This window comes from Pipistrellus kuhlii, unplaced genomic scaffold, assembly GCF_014108245.1.
Source record: "Pipistrellus kuhlii isolate mPipKuh1 unplaced genomic scaffold, mPipKuh1.p scaffold_m20_p_8, whole genome shotgun sequence".
Taxonomy (NCBI): domain Eukaryota; kingdom Metazoa; phylum Chordata; class Mammalia; order Chiroptera; family Vespertilionidae; genus Pipistrellus; species Pipistrellus kuhlii.
In genome coordinates this window covers 66,034,554-66,057,494 of record NW_023425584.1, presented here as the reverse complement: position 1 = coordinate 66,057,494, position 22,941 = coordinate 66,034,554, and the positions used below count along the sequence as shown (strand labels likewise).

General features: G+C 43.5%; 1 protein-coding gene across 1 annotated transcript in view; it reads left to right on the top strand.

Annotated features, from left to right (window-relative positions):
• The first annotated feature begins 3,633 nt into the window (after positions 1-3,633).
• Positions 3,634-22,941, top strand: part of BLK (BLK proto-oncogene, Src family tyrosine kinase) — a 48,446-nt gene continuing 29,138 nt past the window's right edge. Inside the window, exon 1 of the mRNA XM_036424536.2 lies at positions 3,634-3,836. The gene's annotated coding sequence lies outside the window, so the exon portion shown is untranslated. The remainder of the gene's footprint in view (positions 3,837-22,941) is intronic.

The following is a 22,941-nucleotide window of genomic DNA, read 5'->3' as shown; positions in this document are numbered from 1 at the left end:
CACAGCTTCTTTCTTTTGCCATCTCAGATCTACTGTTGAGCATAGCTAGTGATTTTCAATGTTAGTGTTTGTAGTTTTCAGCCCTAGAAATTCTATTTGATTTTTTAAAATAATTTTCACTTTTCAGTTAAGATTCCCTTTCTGTTGACTCACTGTTAATATAAATTGTTTTAATTCATTAAGCATATTTTCTTTTTATTCCTCAAATAGAACTATAACAGCTTGAAGTCAGAATCTATTCTTTGTACTGTTACAGTTTCCTGTTTCTTTATGTGTATAGTAATTTCTAGTTGAAAATTGGACTTTGTAGCAACCTGGAATTCTGATTTATTCCCCCCAAAATGGTTGGTTGGTTGCTTGTTGTTTTTTACTAACTTACCTGCATTTGAATTGCAAAGTTGGTCCCCTCCATAGTGTGCAGCCACTGAAATCACTGTACAGTTTTTGTTTTTAGTATTTTACTTGGTTTTTCAGTCTGGCTCTCTAAGGGTGTCCCCTATTTTTGCGTTGTTTAATGGTCAGGCAATTATTTAGACAGGAATTATGCTCAGACACCTTGAACATATAATCCTTCCATGTTCTGTTGCCTGAGCTGTTTATAGTTGGAGGAACAATTTCAAATCTATAGTAAGTCCTCAGGTCTCCCTTGCCGTTCACTTTTTGCTGCACTTTCAACCTCCCTGACACTCGCATATTTTAGCAGTCAGCCTGGGAGTTATGGGGAGTGTATTATCTCAGCCCTTTCATGGCTGTCTGACTTCCAGGATTTCCCCCATTACATTTCTGGGTGATCTTCTACCCACTCTGAACAGAAATTTTAACTGTTAAAAGGTTAAACCTGCAGTTTTTCACTTCCTGTCTAGCACTGATTCCTTGACCTCTAACTTATAAAACTGCAGGTTTTCATTTTCCCATCCCAGACCAAATCTGTCACCTCCAGCTGAGAAAGCTACTGGTTTTCACAAATAGTCCTCAAAACAAGCTCACCATTCCCAGAGGGAAAGCCATGGTTCTCATTATGCAAGCTAACGTTTGGAGGAGAGGGAAGAGGTGTAAAAGCCCTGAGCAAGAAGACCACAGACTCAAGACCATTCAGAGACAGTAGCAGTTTTTCAAGATTAAACACATCTAATGCCTTTGATCATTTTTCTAGTGTCGTGAAATGTGTGGTTTTTAAAGAGCTTTGTCTAGCTTTACTCTTGTTTCCTTCAGAAGGAAATTGCCCGACATCTCATACCACCATTCCTGAAGTGAATCTTGGACTGGATTATTTTGATGTTTCTTCCACTCAAATATTCTACTGCCCACAGCTTTCAATTTAGATTAGAAATGTGCTGGTGTTGGGAGGCGGGTGGAAGGAGAGCTCTGAATTTTGCATAACTCACCTCAAATGAGCAAAAATAAATGAGGAAGCTAGTGAAGCTGAACCCTGAAGTGGGGGGTTACAGAACCAGGGTCTAGTCTCAGTGCGGCCCCGAGAGATTGCTCTGAGGCTGTCTAACAAAAGTGTTTAAAAGGCCTCCCCTACCATATCCCAGTGCTCCCCATCTCCTCTCCTGGGCCTGCCCCCCACCGCCCCTCTGCCATCCTCAGGGATTCTATGACTTTGTAAGAGTGAAAATGGCCGAAATTAATTTTCACTTCTGCTCAGACATCTGAAACCCAAGAGCCAGGTCATTTCCTTGTTCTTTTCTGAGTAGCTACAGGAATCATTTCTGTGTTGTTTTTTCCGACCCCTGTCTGATGGAGGTGGGCAGAAAGATGAAGTTTTTTCCCCAGACCACACAAAGGCCAGCTTATCCTGGACCTCCCCTCCCTGCAAATTCTTACATCCTCTCTCCCTCCAACCTAATTAAATAGATGAGCCAGAATCAGAGGAAATGGATTTTCCCCTTAGGAAGGTAAATTTCCTGCTTCCCTCTATATTCTTGTATCCTCAGGTCCAAGCATATAAAAGTTGTCCAAAAGTCACTTATTGAGTCCCCATTGATGAGAACATTAGGCATAACTAGGCAACATCACTGGAACCTTGTTCAGTATAAGGTTCCACTTAGGTATCTGTCCCTAAGTGTTTGCATGATTCTCAGTTTGCATGTTTAAAGCCATCTCCATGGTAACTTTCCCCAATGATCCCTGATGGAGTTGCCCCACCTCTATCCTAATACTATGCCTTGTGGAGGCATCCATGGCTGCACTTACCTACCCCGGTAGAATTTTCTGCTGGATCATCTTCCCTGGCTCCTTAGGCTGAGTCCCTCAGGGGAGGGTCATGCCTATTTATATCTCTGCCCCCAGGTCTAGTGTGTGCTCACCACAGAGCAGACTTTCACAAAAGTTTGTTGTGCTAACTGAATGGAAAAAAACAAGACTGAATAATCTCATCTCAAATTAAGTTTTAGGTTGTAAGTCTAAGCAGGTCAACATTCTCTCAATTTGTATTTAATGCTTAAGTTCAACTCTCAATGTCAGGAAGTGAATAGAATAAATAAATTAATAATAACTATACTTTGGTGAGCTCAACTGGTTCTGGGCTCTGTTCTGGGCCCTTTGCTACCCAGGATAGAAGACAGCAGTTTGAAAGATCAGATTTGGGATGTTGATCAGGCATCTTCACGTTAGCTGCCAGTTCTTCGGAGCTTACTAACTATCATAATACTTTTTATGTGTTAACCTACTTACTCTCACAAAACCTTTCAGGGAAATAAAGCAGATTGCTTCCAATGAAACTGATAATTCAAGAACACTATGTTGCTATGAACACCTGTCAAAAAGCTCTTTTCTACCGGGAGCTCACAGCAAAGTATTGTCCTGAAATTCAAGCAAAGAAACTACACCAGGACACTGAGACTGTGGACTGTGGTCCCAGGCCAGGGGTAGAAGCAGGTCTATCTCAATGCCATCCTCCAAGGGTTCCAGACACAAAGGCAGAAGAGGAGCCCACTCACTGATTCCTTTTGGTCCATGGATCAGAAAGCAGGTGACCCCAAAAATTTGTAATTAAATTATATTTTTTAAAATGAAAGAGGGTGACCAGCGGCTCACCTGTCTGGCTAGACCAGCAAGTGTTCTGAGGTCATCTCAGCAACCTCCTTAGTCCTATCAGTTCTTCAGCTGGTGGAGTCCAGGATGACACCTTACAGCTCTGTATGTTGAGGTCCTTTCCTATTGCCTCTACCGTTCTCTGTTCCTCTGAGTTTCCGTGGCTAAGGGAAGTAGCACATTGAAGAGGTTCTGAAAGCAGAATCAGCGAGTGGCTAGTGTGCTATGAAAAACAAAACAACGAGGAAGTAGCATTTATTGAGAGCCAATTCTGTGCCCCTCTCTCACACCCATTCTATCCCACTGCTGCAACACAGAAAAATACCTGATAGGATTATTTGGAAGTTTTACTAACTCTGCTAGGCCCATGTAGGAAAAACACTACCCATGTTGGTAAACCAAAACCCCATGAGAAAATGTTCTGGTGGTACCAGGGCATTGTGACCAATGTGGCCCAGGGCCAGAGAAAGACCAGCTGCTCCTGGTCCTTCCTCCTGGGCTGTTCTGGGGCAGAAGTGCCCATTGGACCCCGTGGGCCCATGGAAGCTTTCAAAGTGCTCGAGAGGGGCGGGGCTCCTTGGGGGCAGCTGGTGCAGCTCTGATCACAGACCGGAGAACCTGCCACCTCTGCCTGGTGCTTGCCGTGACACGAACTGCGTGAACTGATTAAGACCGCTGAGATGGGCTTTTCCTTTAGGATTGCATCAGGTGTTGCTGGTTGTGGTTAGAAGGCTGCTAAACCACAAGGATGCTGGGATTTGAAGAGGTATGGTGACAAGTCACTGAGTGTTGCCAAGGTAAGGCACTGCATCTTCTGCCTTCTCAACCATCTCATTTCCTTAAACTGTGCAACCAGTGCTCTCAGGCCCGTGGTTGGGAAAGCAGGCAGGAGCAGTGCTAGGGCTGTTATAGATGGAAAGAAAGATATTAATATGATGAGCCATACCAATGAGTAGACTGTTCCACTGTTGATTTATTTTAATTTAATTTTTAAAAATATGTTTTTGTTGATTTCAGAGAGGAAGGGAGCGGGAGGGAGAGATAGAAACATCAATGATGAGAGAGAATCATTGATTGGCTGTCTCCTGCACGGCCCTTACTGAGGATCAAGCCCATAACCCAGGCATGTGCTCTTGATTAAAATCGAACCTGGGACCCTTCAGTCCGCAGGCTGATGCTCTATCCACTGAACAAAACTGGCTAGGGTGGTTCATTTAATTTTAGAGAGTTTTTTATTTATAAAAATAAATTTCGGGTAGATTCTGCTTCTTGGGCTTTTTAAACTGGAAAATAGAGTGAATATGCCATGGAGGGAAAATAGACAAGGTTGTGGGCTGGGGTTATGGGTGGGCACACATGTGCCAGTTGGGTGGCGCTCCAAGCAAGTTACTCAGCCTCTCTGTAACAGAGGGTAATGACATCTCCTGGGCAGAGCTGATACAGGCTAGCATGATGTGTGGCTTGAGGTAAATGCGTGGTTGTTGCTTTTGCTTTGTTTGTTTTTGAAAAGGGTTTTCCATTTGTTAGCCAATGGGGGCAAGGTGACGAAATAGGTTTAATGATGACCTTTTTGGCTAAGAGATCTATTTGGCCAGCTGTGGAAATGAAAGAACGATTGATAACAATATCTTGAAGATTTTTTTTTTTTTAAGTCTGGGGTTTTGACAAATTTTCCAGTCATTTTCTAATTGGCTACTGCTTTCACTCTCAGCTATCCACATTACCAAGGAACTAAAGAATCGCTCTCATTGTGCTTTCATAGTTATAGAGGAGAATTCTGCATAATAGATACGTTGTCTTTGATAGAAGCTGTATTCCCCTCACCTCGAGTGAGGACTGGAAGCGAAGATGGAAAGGGAGAAATCGAAACTCTAAAGTGGTGAATCCGGGCAGATACCACCTTCGCCAGGTGATCATGTCTTGAGGACTAAGTCATATATTGTGTAACTTCTGCTATAATACTTGGAAAAAAATACTTGACCTTTGAGCTATTCTTTCCCCCAATGCATAACCTCAGTCTGGTCAGAAAAAAAACACCAGACAAACCCAAATTGAAGGGCAGCCTACAGACCACTTGACCTTCAAATCTGTCAAGGTCATGAAAGATGATGAAAGAGGAGGAAACTGTCACACATCAGAGGAGAGTGAGGAAACAGGATAAATAAATCCAGAACTCACATTCTGGAGTGAGTTGAATCCTGGAAAACACACACACAAAATGTCATTAGTGAAAAATAGGTGAGATCTAACTAAAGTTTAATATTTTAATTGATGTCATTCTAATTGATGACCAATGTGAATTTCTTAGTTGTGGCAAATGTACCATGGTGAGGTAAAATGTTAACATTTGGAGAAGCTGAATGAAGGGTATATGGGTAGTCTCTATATTATCTGTAAACCTAAAATTATCCTAAATTAAAGAGACAAAAAAATGTATACTTATCCTGCCTTAAAGTAGAAGGGGTCAACATCTGAACATACTTGGGAAAACTGGCATCTATGGCCCAATGGTCCCCACTATCTCTGAACATTCTGGAACATAGCAGACCTTTAGCATTTTCTACCATTCTCTCTCTCAACCCTCACCTTATTCCAGGAAAGCTCTATATTTCCCCTCTCTTGATAGCATTTCTCACCCATCATTTCTTTTCTCAATCAGCACACATTTCTTGAGCCTTCAGTCTGTCAGCAGTTTTAGAGTCAAGTATCCCTCCCTTTATCGACCCAGCAGAGCTCATTGGGCTGGATCAGGCTCTCAGTCCTCCAAGTGCTTGTCCAGCTGCCCAAGCCTGACCCCTCTTAGTTTAGGAAGCAGAAGGCCAAGAATGGAGGCAAGTGAGGTCTCAGACCCTGCACAGAATACCTCGATGGAATCTGCTTGCTGTCCTCTGGGCTCAAACATCCCTACGGAATCTGTGGCCAGCCAAGCAACTGTGAGCTGTTCTGGGAAACACTCCCTTTGAGTGGAGATGTGGCCTTAGGGACCTAAAGTGGGACTCCCAGGGCCAGTTCCTGCTTGAGTGACAACCTGGCCTTGGGAGCCCACTCTGCTGCCCTAGAATCTGCAGCAGCCAGATGAGACCATCAGGGACCAGCATCCTTGCTGTGAGGTTAAGGTTTGTGGATCTGTCCCCATTCCTCCCCAAACAACACACACACACACACACACACACACACACACACACACACTCACCACAGACACAGCAGAGCAGGTGTGTCCTTGTGCAAAAGTGATGTCTCAGCCAGATAACAGAAATGCTTTGGAAGCAGGAGAGAAAGAGGAAAGAATTATGAAACCACAGGAAGACAACTCATAGATGAAGATCATACTTAGATGAAGATCAGAACTAAAGAGCGGTGATTGCCACTGGGTCTAAACTACTTTTTGTGTAGCTTCTCCTGCTCCCCACACTGCCAACCTGTATGCTTTGACTACACCAGCCACAGGTTGCTTCTAGATTGCATCAGCCAGTGCTCCTGCTGGCCCCTCTGCCTGCCCACCCTCCCCACTTTCTCATGCAGGCAAGACCCACTAGTTCTTATTCTAGGGACCAGCACCAATGTCTTCTCTTCTGTCACCAGTGCCCAAATCCACCGCTCTGTCCCCAAGAACCTTCATTACATGGTTAGGGCTCTATGTTTTCAGAACTGCTGCCCCTCTGGACCCGAGCTCCTCCAGGGCAGGGACCAGGTTCTCCCTTCAGGTCCCAACACCCAGAATAGTGCCAGTGCAGGGTGGGTACCTTGTGAAATTGTTCTTGAGTGAAAGAAACAAAGGATAAATTCTTGAACGCAAGTGAAGATTAAGACAAAGAAAAAGGCTTGAAGGAGCAAAAGCATGGAAGAGTTCATGTTCGCTCTTAGCCACAATGAGCTCCAGTGCCATCACCACATGGGGATTTTAACAGGGTCCCTTGTAGAAGGAGATGGCCATGTAGGCCAGAGGAAGGTGCTGGGCCTTGGGGCCAGCCAGGTCTATACTAGGTCCTGGCCCTGCCACTTGCCACCTGGGGGAGTGTGAGCGAATGACCTAGCTCTCTGTGAAATGGGAACATTTGCATCTAGCTCCAAGCCCAGATGTGAGAACTAAATTGAGCAAGATGATCATAGCACAGAGCCCGAGACATAGAAGAAGCTCTGCCATGGGCACTGCTGCCCCCACGTGACCTCCACTCCCCATGGGCCACTGTGTGTTCATGCTTACTTCCAAAACCATGGTGGTTCTCTTAGGTGCCTTGTCATCGCTGGCCTCTGCACACCTTGATACCTGGACTGCTGGGCCAGGAACAAGCTGAGGAGAGAAAGACATCGTGGCACAAAAGTTAAGAAGGTCTTGATTCTCAGTGTCATTCAAGTTCAAGGGGATGTTCGTGTATGTTTGTGTAGTATCTGCAAGGGTCTGAGATGATCTGTGTTTAATGAATTAAGTCAGGAGTTTTGACTTCCATGACCATGGGCCCCTGGTGAACTTCATGGGTTTATGAAATCCTGACCTTGAATGTGAGGTTTTGTGGACATGCACACCTTTCTGCAAAGAGTGCTATAGCTTTCGTCAGATTCCCCAAAGGACTCGTCAACCCAAAAATATTTGGAATCACCAAGTCTAATATTTACTAAGAATAATTTAATTTTCTCTCTCAGTGTGTTGTGCAGAAAAGAAAGTGGGAAGAACTTGGGCATAGGAGTAAGACAAGGCAGCCATGCCTGAGAGGTCCTATAGCATAGAGGTTGGACACTCAGCCTTGTGACCAGAGGGTCTGCTTTCAAGGTTGAGTCCTGCCAGTTTCTGACTGTGTGACTTTGGACAAACCACCAAATGTCTTCATTACATAACAATAGTTTGACCTCACCCTATGCTGGCAGCCTTACCTATCTCAGGCAGATTACTTAGACCCTCAAGTCTTTTTAAAAAAATTTTATTGATTTTTTATGGAGAGGAAGGGAGAGGGATAGAGAGTTAGAAACATCAATGTGAGAGAAACATGGATCAGCTGCCTCTTGCACACTCCCTACTGAGGATGTGCCCGCAACCAAGGAATTGAACCTGGGACCTTTCAGTCCACGGGCTGACTCTCTATCCACTGAGCCAAACCAGTTAGGGTGATCTTCAAGTCTTCTTTCTTTGTTTATTGATAATAACACATCACAGGGTTATAAGAATTAAACCCTGAAGCCCTAATTATCAGGTGAGTTGAAACTGAAGAGTTCACAGTAGCTGCCAGTACCTAAATGCCAAGAAATGTTGTGCACCCAGGTCACATGAGCCCCACAACAGCCGTATGATAACCTCAGGAACCACCCAGATGTAGACTCAGGTCTGTGTGACCCCAAAACCAGTGCTCTGACCTCTTCATTAGTCGGTCTATTATCCGTTCACTGTGTGTAGATCACTGATTCAGGCACTTTACAAAGGCAAGGGAAGCTCATGGCCCCTGTGAAGTTCTCCCCAGCTTGCAGACATGAGCACAGCAACAGAGTGGGAATGGAGAGCCAGGGATGGAAGAGCTCACGACATGTTCACACAATATTTGGGAAACCTCTGCCGGAGGAGGTTTCTCTTACTTCAGAAAGAGCAACCTCCATGTCTGGCATGATCTGGCCTGAAGAAACAGCCCTCCAGAGAAGATCTGCCTCGTTGTGGGCTGGATCCCTACATGCCAACTTCCCTTACCCTTTCTCAGTGGGCATCATTCATACTCTCAGCCTCCTTGCTGGTGCCTGTCATTACTCCATTGCTCCCACATCTGTCCACCCTTTGGCATCAGTCCTCCTCTGAACACCTCTAGCCTCATGGCCTCCTGGCCCTGGAACTGTCAGTGGTCAGTCATTGCTTATTGTGACATGAATGGTAAGCCAGACTTGTGCAGGTCCAGAAATGAGAGTCTCTCTGAAGTCAGACATGTCCAGCCATCCTTCCCACCCCAATGGGTCTGTGATGGGGCTGTTACCCAGATCCTGCCTGCTCTTCGGCCATTAGGCAAGGAGCTGCAGAAGGAGGGGTTTCACAGGAACCAGAGCAGCCCTGTGTCTGTCCGCTTAGTGCTTTGGGAAGGAAATGTCACATGTGCAGGATGCGGGCCGACCCCTGCTCTTACTGTTCATGCCCTCTCCCTCCACCTGCCCCAGCTGCAGATGCCTGAGCCCACATGTGAGGGAGGTGGTTCTCTCCCTCCACCTGCCCCAGCTGCAGATGCCTGAGCCCACATGTGAGGGAGGTGGTTAAGGGCTTGGCCTGAGGGGAGTGAGGCAGGCCTTGAGGTCAAAGCTGCGCTGCTATTACTTAGGAGGCTATACTGATGACCCGTGTGCTGATTGTGACCCATAGGAAGGTTCGAGGCCTCCTAATGGATGAAGCTGCTGCCCCTCCTGTGGGTGACACTGCAGGAAGCGCTTGGTAATTTTCTCTGGGTGGCTGTCATGAGAATAGCTAACCTCCAGCACCCAAGGGGATCCTGTGGGGCTACTGCGTCTGTTTCCAGGGTCAGCAAAAGACAGCCAGGCCCTAGGCTTTGGCTTTGAAGAGATTCTAACGCCTTCCCACCCGAACCGGATCTGGGGCTCTGGACAAGTCATTTACTTCTGACTCTGTGCACCAGCCTCCGTGTGGGTGGTCTGACCCTGAAACTCAGAGGGCCTGCACTGTGCAGGGTCTGCTGGGAACCCGGTGGGCCCTGGGAACAATGAAGGTGCTATCCCTGCAGATTTGGAGTTTGTGTTGGTCTGGGTACGCAGGGCTCTGACCATGTCTGCAAGCCCCAAGCTGCCTCTCAGCTGCTCCCGAGGCAAGCAAAGATCTGGGCTGGCAAGAGGCAGGAGATGGGCCGCAGCCACTTGGAAGAACAGGCTGATGATTTTGTACAGCTATATCATTTCTTTTCTTACTTTGTAAAAATTATATAATACCAAAACATTTTTGGAAAAACAGATACAAGCCATCAATAATTCCACCAACTTCACATTTTTATCCAAGAACTGCTTGTCTCGGTTCACATGATGCTTTTTTTTTTTTTTTTTTTCATCGCTGGAATCTTGAAAGATATTGTGGGCTGAAGTCTCCTTTTTTCTTTCTTTTTTTTTCCTCTTCCTTTGTTTTTTTCATCACGACATAGACATCTTTCCCACGGCTACATGTCTTCACAATGATCATTTCTGAGGTGGCAATAATATTTCATTGTATTTCACCATCTTCACTAGACATTTAGTCACTTCCCCTTTTTTAAACTCTAGAGAGGACTATGATTAAAAACAGAATGACATGTAGTTTGCAGAGGTGTTCTGAACATTGCAGTGCAACTGAAGATTATTCTTTCCTAATCCCTTCAAGGAATGACAACGACAGGGGGGGTGGACTTTGAATTGCATGGTGACAGTGGCCTGAGTTTTTCATCTTCTCTCATCTAGTTCCCTTGTGTCAGCAGCTATATTTGCTGGCCAGGATGACTGATGTGGTCTTTGGCCAGAAAACAGACTTTCCTCTCTGTGAAATGAAATGACTCATAAGGAAACAAAACCCAAGGGTTTGGCCTCATTTGTCCCATAGTTTCAACCAAAGCTCTTAATCAGAGGTCCGTGAATCGTTGTGGGCAGGAAGGGGTCCCGAAACTGCACAAAATTTGGCGTGTATGTGCATGTGTATTTTGTGGGGAGAGCGTCTGTAATCTCAGCAGATTGTCAAAGCAGGCTGTGGCCCCAAAATGTTTTGAAAAACAAATGATCTATCTACCTATCTATCTATCTATCTATCTACCTATCTATCATCTATCTATCTATCTATCATCTATCTATCTCTATCTCCTCTTTTGGGAGTCTGGGATTAAAATGAAAGAATCCTAAAGATATGTGTGTCTACTCTGATGAGTTGGGGAACATATCATCCCCAATGTAAAGATGAGGAAACTGAGGCTCAGAAGTACTTCTAAGGGCATACAGCTGGCACGTGGAGAGCCTTGGATTTGAGCACAAGTCTGCTTTGCTGCCAAGCCTGTGTGTGCATATTCATTGTGCCAAAGTACCTTTTGGTTAAGAGAGTTGCTTCTATGTTTACTTCTTTAATCAAAGGTAATTGCTGATGTGTTAGAGATTCTGCCATGATCAAGGCCACCCGTGGTTCTTGACGAAAGGAAATGTTTTGCCATCTTTCAAAGCCTTGCATTTCTCTCCAAGAAACTAGGCTGACACAGAAATATTTATGGTTGGCTAACTGTTCTTTCCAGCTACTAGCATTAACCATAGGAGGTGAACGGTGTTTATCAAACTGAAATGTTATCACTCAAGGCTTAAGGAGACCACGTAACATTGAAATTCAAGAGACCAAACCCAACGGGTGGGAGACTTTGGCCCACAATTTCCTAAACACCATTGGGCCTTTTCAAACATATGTTTTTACAATATTAACAACAAACCATTTGGCTCCACAGACTGACTTTGGCTATCTAAATGTGTTTGATTTCCTTCTCTCTTAGTAATCCTTTCCTGCATCTTCTTAAACTCCAGCCTGCAGACCTGGAGGCAAAGAAGATGGGGCATAATTCAATTTCATGTCTCTGTTTCCTCTGGGAACTCTGCCAAATTAACCCTTCATGACTACTGAACACTGGCAGCCTTTAAAGGGAAAGGCTTTCTGAAATATGGTAAATAAATCTGCAACAAGACTAAATTTTAATTTCATCTTGGGCTTCTTAGATCTAATACACTAAACATTAGATCACTGTGTCTTGTGGGGCCCAATGTTTTAACTAACAATCAATAATCCGGATATAGAATAACACCAGCTTTGGTATAAATGACATCTGTCTACTATTGTCTTAGTCAATTAATCTGTTTACTCGTTATGACAGTGGGTAATTGAGGGGAGGTGAATAAGTAGGCATTTATTTATGTTTAGGTTTTCCCCAATTGATTAATTGATTTGTTCATTCATACGAAAGAAGAGAAAGATTTACTGCATAGTTAATGTTTCAAATGCTGAGATGGGCCCTGAAAAAAACAAAAACAAGTAGCCCCTTCTCTTGAGGCTCTCACAAGAAGTCTAAATTAGAAGGCAGACTTTAAACAAAAGGCCCAATATCCTGTGGCTGGGATTGTAAGACATACTATGGGCCAGCACATATTTCTTGATGGTTTGGGGTTATTACTATAAAATATTACTATGCTATGCCAGAAAAATAATAACTAACACTTACTGAGTGCTTACTGTATGCGAAGGTACCCTTCTAAGTACTGCATATGTATCCTCTTGTTCAATAGAAAATCTTTCAGAGATGTCCTTTCATTTGGTTTTTGTGCCTTTGCCTCATTTTATAGAGAAGTCCAGATTATTCACTTTCAAAGTCTTTTTGGGCAACATAACATGATTGTCTTTCTTTAAAAAAAAAAAAAAAAATATATATATATATATATATATATATATATATATATATATATATGTATGTATATTCAAGAAAAGCTGAAGCAAGGTTCTCTCAAAAACATGTTTGGCTCTAGCTAGAATTTTTATTTCCATGGTTTATCACAATTTACCTGATCCCTCACCTCCATCTCCCCTGCCTGGATTAGCCTCTGGCATCAAAACCCAGAAGGACATACTTGAGTCCCAGAGCGCTGAGCCTGGCTGAAGCTGCTGATAACACTGTGGCCAGCTCAGGAAACAGGGCCTCCCATTTTAAAGTACGTGCCACTGGGTTGGGAGGTGAAAATGGCAAGGCAGGGGAACGAGGCTGAGGATGGCAGAAATGAAGACCATTGGTCTTTCATGGACCCTGAAAGGCAGAGAGGGAGTCAAGAGGAGAAGAGAAACCAGAGTGTTGCTCCTAATAAAATCTCTGTGTCATTGCCCTGGACCCCTTTGGGTGATGAGAATGCAGGGACAGGACCAACTCTAAGACCCATATCCATGTCCCATCCTCATTCTCTGCAGCTTGAAGCAGAGCCCAGGTTACCATTGGGATTTTGCTGTTCCTCTGTGCCCCATAGATCTACAGTGGAATCAAGGGAGCGCTGGGGGCCACATGGAGACCATCCACCCAAAGCCCACACCTTACAGATGAGGGCACAGAAGCAACGAGATGAAGTGACTCACCCAACATTGTACCATGAGTAATCCAGTGATGCCCTTCAGACATTACAAGATGCTCAAGTGCCCTCTGGACAGTCAGAAAGGGGTGGATGTGCTCAGAACAGGTTGGGGCATTTATCAAGTTCCAGGATATTTAAACATGGTAAGCTGGCAGACCAGGAATCCCTTGTTGTATACCAGGGCTCTGTATGAGCAAGACTGTGGGCAGCCAGAGCCGCCCACTGCCCAGCCCAGCTGGATTTCAGTTTACAGTAACTTGGAGAAGTCTGTGCCTTGGAGAGTGTTTAACTCATTGGCCTGTCTTTTGTGAGGGAAATAGTTGGAATTTTTTATAGGTCACAGTGGCTGTGGTATTTTATTATACTGAACCTGATAAAATCTGTAACAAATATCCAAAAGAATTCAAAGCAGAGTCTCAGAGAGTTATTTGTGTACCCATTTTCATAGCAGCATTATTAATACTAGCCATGGTTGAACGAATAAATAATAGATAATCTAATTATTGCACATACTTACAATGGGATATTATTCAGCCTTAAAAGAGGAAGAAAGTTTGAACACACCACACATGAATGAACTTGAGGACATTATGTTAAATGAAATAAGCCAGCACAAAGGGACAAATTCTGAATGTTTCCACCTAATATGAAGTATCTATAATAGTCAAATTCATAGAGACAGAAAGTAGAACGGTGGTTGCCAGGGGTGGCGGAGGGGAAAACGAGTTTTTCTTTAATAAGCAGGGAGTTTCAATATTGCATACTGACAGGGTTCTGGAGATTGGTTGCACAACAGTGTGAAGCTACTTAACATTACTGAATTGGAGACTTAAAAATTAAGATGCTAAATTTTATGTTCAGTTTATTTTATCATAATGTAAATTTTAAAAAGAAATAGAATAGAAGATATGTAAATGCACTCGTTGCTTGAGGTAGGGTAAGAAATGTTTTGTGGCCATAGTCGGTTTGGCTCAGGAGATAGAGCACTGGCCTGTGGACCAAAGGGCCCCAGGTTCCATTCTGATCAAGGGCAAGTACCTTGGTTGCAGGCTCCTGGTCAGGGCTCGTGCAGGAGGCAACCAATCGATGTGTTTCTCTCACATCAATGTTTCTCTCTATCTTTCCCCCTCTCTTCTGCTCTCCCTAAAAATCAATGGAAAAATATATTTGGGTGAGGATTGAAACACACACACACACACACACACACAATATATATATATATATATATATATATATATATATATATATATATATATATATGTATGTGTGTATATATATATATATATATATATATGTTTTGTGAACGATTGTTTCATCATGTAGTTGTGCATATGTGCATCTAGAAATGTTTTATCTGGTGGTGTACAGTGTATTTCTTACTGATGGTCATAATAAAAAGAAAGAAGAAAAAGAATTTTGGCAGACACCTTGGTGGCAACCTCAGACCACAGAGCAGAGAGACCTCCCCTATGTGTGGTGCAGCAAAGAGCAGCTGCTGCTCTATTGTTGTCACTTCCCAAGGGACCTTCTTTCTGCTATACTCAGGAAACACTTGTTAATGTCTACTGAGAGAAGGAGAATCTAGGAGGTCTTGTACACTTTCTATATTCTCCCATTTTCCCAGGAAAACTCCATGGATGTGGAAGAGAAGGAAATAAATATTCAGCATACTCAACTGTGTAAGGAGTGAGGAGAGGAAAGAAGGAAGGAAGGAAAAAAGGAAGAGAAGGAGGGAGGGAAGAAGGAAGGGAGGGAGGACATGGGAATAAAGATGGAGGGGGTCAAGATTTCTCAGACTTGCAGGTTTTATATAAACCGTCTGTAATCTCATGAAGCTAAACGCCTCTTGGAAGCCTTCGCAGGGCTTGAACAGGGATCTGGAAATCATGCCTGTTCTGTAGAAGCAGCAGGGAGCAGCACCCCTTGATGCTGGGCCTTCAGGCATGCACAGTAAGTGTCCTGCTGGGGGAGCCGTGGCTGGGAACTGCCCTGCAGCTATGCCCAAGCAGACATTGTGGAGGGGAACCTAGTGAAAGTGAAAGTATGGGGTTTGGTGAAGCAGCTACCATTAGCACCTGGTTTATAACTTTTAGAAAGTGCTACACATAAGATAAGCTCCTCACCGTGGCTCCCAGAGAAGGAGAGGCAGAGCATTGACTTAAATGTATTCATCGTGATGTACAATCCTTATTCTTCCTGCGATCCAGGGAACCTGGGAAAAGTGGTAACAATAGTTTGGGCCATGAGGGGAAAGGGCGATAGATTAAAATGAGGGTGGCTTTTCATCCCGACACATCATTTACTAACCCTGAAGCTTAGTACCCGCCCCTCCCAACCCTCACAGGGCTGTTGCAAGGAGCAAATTTGATGACATGTCAGTTGTCATTGTAGATATTAATTAGAATGGATGCTATATTAGAAGAGGAGCCATCCATTCTTTCATTCAAAAATATCTGTGTACTTTTACTATGGGCACTGGAGTTACATCATGGACAAAACAAGCCCTGTCCTCACCTAGGGGCTCACCTAGTAGTGGGAGAAGACAGATGCTAAGCCAATCAGTAAACCTGGAGTGTCAGGACTATGGAGTAAAATAAATCAGAGTGAAGTGCCTGGGATGGATGGGTTTGTGTGATTCTGAAATGTCAAGAAGGGTCCCTCTGCTAACCAAGTGACGTTTGAGCAGAGGCCTGGAGGAGGTGAAGGAGCTAGCAATAGCCGAGGAAGAATATTCTAGGCAAAAGAAGAGCAAGTACAAATGTCCTGAGGTGAGAGTGTGTTTTCTTGTTTAAGGCCCAGGAAGAAAGCTGGAGTGCTGGGAGCAGAGTGGGCAAGGGGGAAAGAGTGGTAGGAGAAGAGAGAGAAGAGAAAAGTGTGGATCAATTCTAAGGACTTTGGAGTGTGTGTGTGTGTGTGTGTGTGTGTGTGTGTGTGTTAAAATATATGTATAAAAGCCTAACTGACCATTACAACTGACCGGACAACTGGTTGACCAGTCACTATGATGTGTACTGGCCATCAGGGAGCAAGTGCTCAATGCAGAAGCTGCCCCCTGGTGTTTAGTGCGCTCCCAAAGCCAACCTCTCACAGCCAGCAACATCCCACAGTCCCTCCCCCACTGCTGCCCTGACTGGTCCTGATCAGGACTGGGCAAGATGGCTCTGATCCACCCTAAGAGCCAGCCAGGCTGAGGGACCCCACCTGTGCACAAATTCATGCACCAGGCCTCTAGGAAATTACATAAAATTCACCATTTGAATTAGTGCATTAAGTACACTCACATTTTTGTGCAACCATTGCCACCATTTCCCCAAAAAACTTGTTTAACTTTCCCAACTGAAACTCTGTACCCATATGTTATGGGCTGAACTGTGAATTTCCCCACTCCCGATTCATATATAGAAGTCCTAACCCTTAATACTTCAGAATGTGACAGTATTTGGAAATAGAATCCTTTAAGAAGTAATCAAGTTCAAATGAGGTCATCATCTTATAATTTAATCTGATCGTGCTCTTCTAAGAAGAGGTGGTTAAGGCGCTGACGGACACAGAGGGAAGACCACTGGAAGACACGAGATGAAGACGGCCATCTATAAACCAAAGAGAATGGCTTCAGAAGACACATACCCTTCTAACACCTTAATCTAAAACTTCTGGCCTCCAGAACTGTGAGAAAATTAATTTTGTTGTTTAAAATACTCAGCCTGTGGTACTTTATTATGGCAACCCAAGTAAGTAAACATGCCATTAAACACTAACTCTCTATTCTACCCCTTCCAGCCCCTGGCAACCATCATTCTACTTTCTGTATCTATGAATTTTACTGTTCTAGATGCCTCATATGATTTGGTATCATACAATATTTGTCCTTTTAAGTCCAAATACTTTCACTTAGCATAATGCCTTCAACGGTCACCCATGGTGCAGCATGTGCCAGAATACCCTTCCTTTGTAAGGCTACATACTGCTGTATTATATAGATCTGCCACATTTTGTTTATCTAGTCACCCATGGTATGGACACTTGGGTTGCTTCCACCTTTTGGGTATTGTGAGTAAAGCTACAATGGATGTTAGTATTCAAATATCTATTCAGTCTCTGCCTTCAATTCTTTGGGCTCTATACCCACAAGTGGGATTGCCGGATCCTATGGCAAGTCTGCTCACTTTCTTGAGGAAATGTCATGGAGGACTGAGGATTTTTTCAATGAGTGGGAGAGGACCAATGGCGGGTTCAGGGGGGAGATGTTTCACAGTCTGACCAGAGAAGTTCCACTGAGTGGGAGAGGACCATTGGCAGAGTCTGGGGGGAGAAGTTTCATGATCACAATTGGCTGCCTTGCTGGAAGCAGGCTGGTGGGAGGGCAAACACAGGAGCAAAAGACCTCTGAGAAAGCTACTGCAAGAATCCAAGCTTTGACTGGGACGGCGGCAGAGGAGGCAGGGAAAGTGGTCTGGTTCTGGATGCATGTTGAAGGTAGAGCTGGCAGCGTTAGTGATGGTTTATTTGTGAGATGCAGGAGAAAAAGTCTGAGCAACCAGCAGAGGGAGTTGCCATTTGCAGAGATGGGGAAATCTTTGAGACCCGCAGGCTTGGGAGCAGACTGGGGCCTGCTCTGGCCTTTGCAGTCTGGGCTGTTGGTTAAGAATCCAAGTGGCAATATCAGTGGTGAGGTCAGCTGGCCCTCTGAGTTCCACCAGCCCCTTTCTCTGGCTCTTGTCTCACATGGGTATCATGGACCGCCAGCCTCTAAGCACAACTAGGCCTTTCTAATGCTTCTAGGCTCCTGAGCTGCTGCTGTTGTAGCATATGCCGTGTCATCTGTGTCGTTTCTGCTTTCTGCTCTTCTGGGCATGTGGGAGTGAAAAAAAAGCAGCCACCAATTAAGAAAGCATTTAAGCTCAACCATATAATTATCTTAATTCCAACTAATTATCTTAATTCCAACCATACAAACTAGCTCCCAATGTAAAACCACACTATTCTCTTATTAAACAGAAGTAATACTCTTAATACGAGCAACAAGAATAACTTCTCCATGCGTGGACTTAGAACAAATAAATCACTGATAGTTAACAACAAAATAAACCCAACCCAACTGTAAAACACTTATTAAGCAGGTTGTTAACCCAACACAGGTGTTCGTTCCAGGAAAGGTTTAACATTTTCAAAGGAACCTGTGGGGGCAGGAGGTAGTGGTCCAGCCCCTGCAGACCTCGCTCATCCCCGCCTGAGCCAGCTGCTGTGAGAACCCGCACCTGCCTGTGCTGAGTGAGGTGAGAGCTCTTGGCCCCGTTATATGGTGGGTCCTACTCCCCAACACATCAACAACAGGACCCCGAGTCCAGGGCCCCTCGCAGACCTGACAGTGGTTCTGGAGAGCCAGAGAAGTAAGTATGTTAAAGCAGTGGCACCCAGGGCAGCCCATGCCTGCGCCCACAGACCGGGGGGCAGCTCCTGGAGAAGTCATTAAAAAGATGTGATCCCTGGTTGGAATTTCCCAGTGGTTAGAGAATCGGCCCTGCGCACGAAAGGGTCTCAGGTTTGACTCCCAATCAAGGACATATACTTCAGTTGCAAGCTCGATGCCCTGCCCCAGTTGGGGCATATGCAGGAGGCAACCAATCAATGTGTCTCTCTCACATCAATATTTCTCTCCCCGCCCCCTCTTCCCTGCACTCCTTCTTTTTCACTCTCTCTAAAAATCAATGGAAAAAATATTCTTGGGTGAGGATAAACAAACAAACAAAAAGCATACAAACAAACAAAAAGGGAGCAGGGCGTCCTTGAGTGGCTGGTTGTCAGTGAGTGGCATGGATGTCAGCCTCTCAGATCTCACTTTACAAAAGGGGAAACCGAGGCTGGGAGAGGGTGAGGGAATGCTCAGGGTCCACAGCCTGGTTGAATGAGGTGTAGGATTCAGTTCTCCTGGTTCTGGGGAACAGCTTTGGCCTCACACGGCATTGGGAGCCCTTTTATCCTAAACAAGGCATGCACTTTCAAGTTCGGGCTTCAGCTAAGGTTCTTCCCAGACCAAACCCGTACTTCCCTCTATGCTTATCCAGCACATTCAATTTTTAAAACCTGACCTAGCCAATCCCTGCAGGACACTGGCTTCTCATTCTGTAGGACTGAGGGGCAACTCTTTCCCCTGCACAGACAGTCCCTCACAGTTGAAAGTCATCATCCCCTTGTCATTGGTTGGCATCTCACCATTTCCACCCACTGTCCCCATTTCCACTGACACACTCTCTCTCACCCCGCCTCCGGCGGTGGTCTCCAGCCCAGTGACCCTGCTTCCAGGCTCACACCCCACAATCTTCCCTACATGGCACCTCTGTGATCTTTTAAAGGTAAGTCAGCCCTGCCTAAAACCATCCGATGGTTTCTCATGGCATTTTAAAAGAGTTTGAGTTGGGTTGAGTTTATTTTTTCTGTCCCCTTTCTTTGTCCTCACCTTCCCTCTGCTCCCGGCACCCTGACGGCCCCTCCTGTTCCTAGAATGTGCCAAGTACATGCCTTATCCTCAGTAGGTCCTTCCCTCCTGCTGTTCCCACTGCCCTTCCAGACCTTTGCCTGCTGGTCATCCAGACCCCAGTTAAAAACCTCACTGCCTCGCCTTTCCTCCTCCCTGAATAACCCAGTGCCTCCGTGACCATTCTCTCACACCATCCTCTGCCTTCTCCATAGTACTGACCTCTTTGGGAAAGAGTTGGGCATTTACTTTGCTTATTTGTTCTCTGGCTTCTCCTTTGCTCACTGCTGTGTTAACTAGTTTTGGGCTCCAGAGCCGGAACTTGATCTGTTTAGTTAGTTCCCACTGTCTGCCCAGCATTCACCCCACAGCCTGGCCCAAGCCTGTGCTCAAAGCTGATCCTTGGGCAGACACGGAGCTCCGCACAGGGAGGATGAGCCTGTCTGGGCCAGCCTGGGGGCTTGAGGACCACGCTGTTATTGGGTGGGGCTCGCACACAGTGCTGGCAGCCACACGCCACAGCCTTTCTGGAAAGCAATTTAACAGTTAGGATCATGGAATTGGGCCAAAGCGATTTTCCTTCTGAGAGCCTAAATAAAGGGGAGAAATCATAAATGTAGGAAGCAATTCATACAGAAATATTAGGTAAAGCTGTGTGTGTGTGTGTGTGTGTGTGTGTGTTAATATAAACATTGCAATATGTTTTTTATAAGTTTGAATGATATCAAAAGGCCTATGATGTAGTATTAAATGATAAAAAGAACACAAAAGTGTATGTATAGTTGTAATAGCTAATTATATGCATTTAGAAGCTATTTGTGCCAGAGACCATGCCAAGGACTTTACTTATTCTTTCTACACTGAGTGGCCAGATTATTATGATCTCTGAATGCATAATAATCTGGTCACTCAGTGTATATCCTATATAATAAAAGGATAATATGCAGATTGCCCCCTTGACCAGGAGTTCGACCAGCAGGCAAGCTGGCCAACTGCTCATGTCCCCTTCCCCTGGCCAGGCTGGTACTGAGTGGCCAGATTATTATGTATTCAGACATCATAATAATCTGGTCACTCAATTCTCTCAAAAACCCTGTGAAGCAGTTATTAGTATGTTACTGACTGGGAAAATGAGACTTCAAGAGATTGAGAAAATTAACAAATGTGATGTAGTTTATTAATTATGAAGTCAGGATTTTAATCCATTTTAAAAACTCTAAATCATGCTCCATTCTGATTTCAATTTTGTAATAATTTTTAAAATGTTCATATCTCCCCACCATTAAAAAAAAGACTAAAAATAAATAAACCAAAATATTAACAAAGGTTGCCTCTGAATATTGGGATTATAAGAAAATTTCTTCTTTATTGCTTCCTGTATTTAAATTATTTTTTTATAATGAGCACATATTCTTATACAAAGTTTTGAGTTTTATTAAAAAATAAGTTTGTCATACACAAAACTGCAGAGGAATAAATAGCTAAATTAAAATGAGGCATCTTTACTTAATGGATAGGATAAAACAAAAACTAGAATAACTAGGGATCTATGTATTAAAGTGAACAAATCTGAAAAACACAATTTAAATAAAAAATAAAAGTAATTTGCAAAAAGGTTGCATGCATTATGAAGTCGTTTTTGCAAAATATACAAAACAAGAATATATATCGCTTGTGGTTGCTTATACATATGTCATAAACACACAACATCATACATTATAATAATACCTACTAACTTCAAGATTATTTTTGGAGACAGAGAGAGGGGAAAATAATGCTCAAGCTTTAGCTACATCTGTGACATAACAAGAGAGAGAGGAAGAAAAATAGACAAAAGTGACAAAACAATAGTATTTATTTGATATTAGTGCTGTTACATTAGTCTGTGTGCTTTTATACAGATAAGATATTCCTAATTAACAGTAAGAAAACTTAAACTAGCTTAATATTTCTATAAACTTGAGGTGGGGAAGAAATTTCCAAGTGTGAACATTAAAGACAAAGATTGTGAGAGAGATGAATAAATTGGATAAACAGCAATGATTACCTTTGTGCACAATAAGCACCATAAACAACATTAAAAAGCAAAAGATAAATTGATAAAACATACACGGCACACTAATGTAAAAATTAAATACATAAATCCTATAGAGAGGTCCTATATGGCATTAAGATAATGATAAACACCTCAATGTAAAAAATGAGCTGACGGCATGGACAATCAAATGATTATGAGCAACACAAGTGGTTGATAAATACATAATAAATATTAATAGCAAATTAATTTTTTACGATGTTGTTTATCACCTTTCATTTAACAGATTGTCATGTTTCTTTAAAATTTGATAAAAGCCATTGACAAAGAACCAGGGAAATGGGCCTGCATCACTGTGAGAGTGTAAATCAGGATACTTTTCCATATACTCTTGTAGAAGCCAGTTTAGCATCACAGATCAAGATTCTTAACAATGTGCATCTTCTTCGACTTAGTAATTGCACTTATAGAAAAAAGCTTTAAAAATATTCAAACAACTAAATATATATTTTACAAGGATGCTTCTTACAGGTTTTTTAGAATAGTCAAAAGTTGAAAATAACTACTTTGACCAATAGTAGTTAAATAAATTAATATTAAGTCTTTAATAATAAAAGCATAATATGCTAATTGGACTGGGTAGCTGAACAACCTTCTGGACGTCCTTCCGGATGAAGCCGGGGCTGCGAGGACCAAGCCCCTTGCACAAATTTCTTGCATCGGGCCTCTAGTATAATTAATAATATTTCTTCCAAATTTGTATACTCATGCACTGCTGTGTGAAATTCCTAGAGGACAATTTACAAAATATATCAGAACACTTAAACATGATGTGCTCTTGGGCCAACAATTGCACTTCAAAGATTTTAAACTCATCCAAGATTACTGGGGGATGTGAAGAAGGATAAAACATAGGAACAAAGAACTTTAAAAAAAAAATCCTCATCCAAGGATGTGCTTTTCACTGATTTTAGGGAGAGAGAAACACAAAAACATTGATTGGTTATCTCCTGCAGGGCACCCTAACCAGGAATCAAACCTATAACTTAGGTATGTGCTCTGACTGGAAATTGAGTCCTCAACCTTTTTTTCCTTTATATACTTAAGGACAATTTTAATCCTGCATTTTCCTGCAGTAACATACACTGCTGGCTATATAGAGATTGAAACTGCATTTGCCAAGAACTATGAACATTAAGAATCTTTACATGGCCGAAACCGGTTTGGCTCAGAGGATAGAGCGTCGGACTGCGGCCTGCGGCCTGAAAGGTCCCGGGTTCGATTCCGGTCAAGGGCATGTACCTTGGTTGCGGGCACA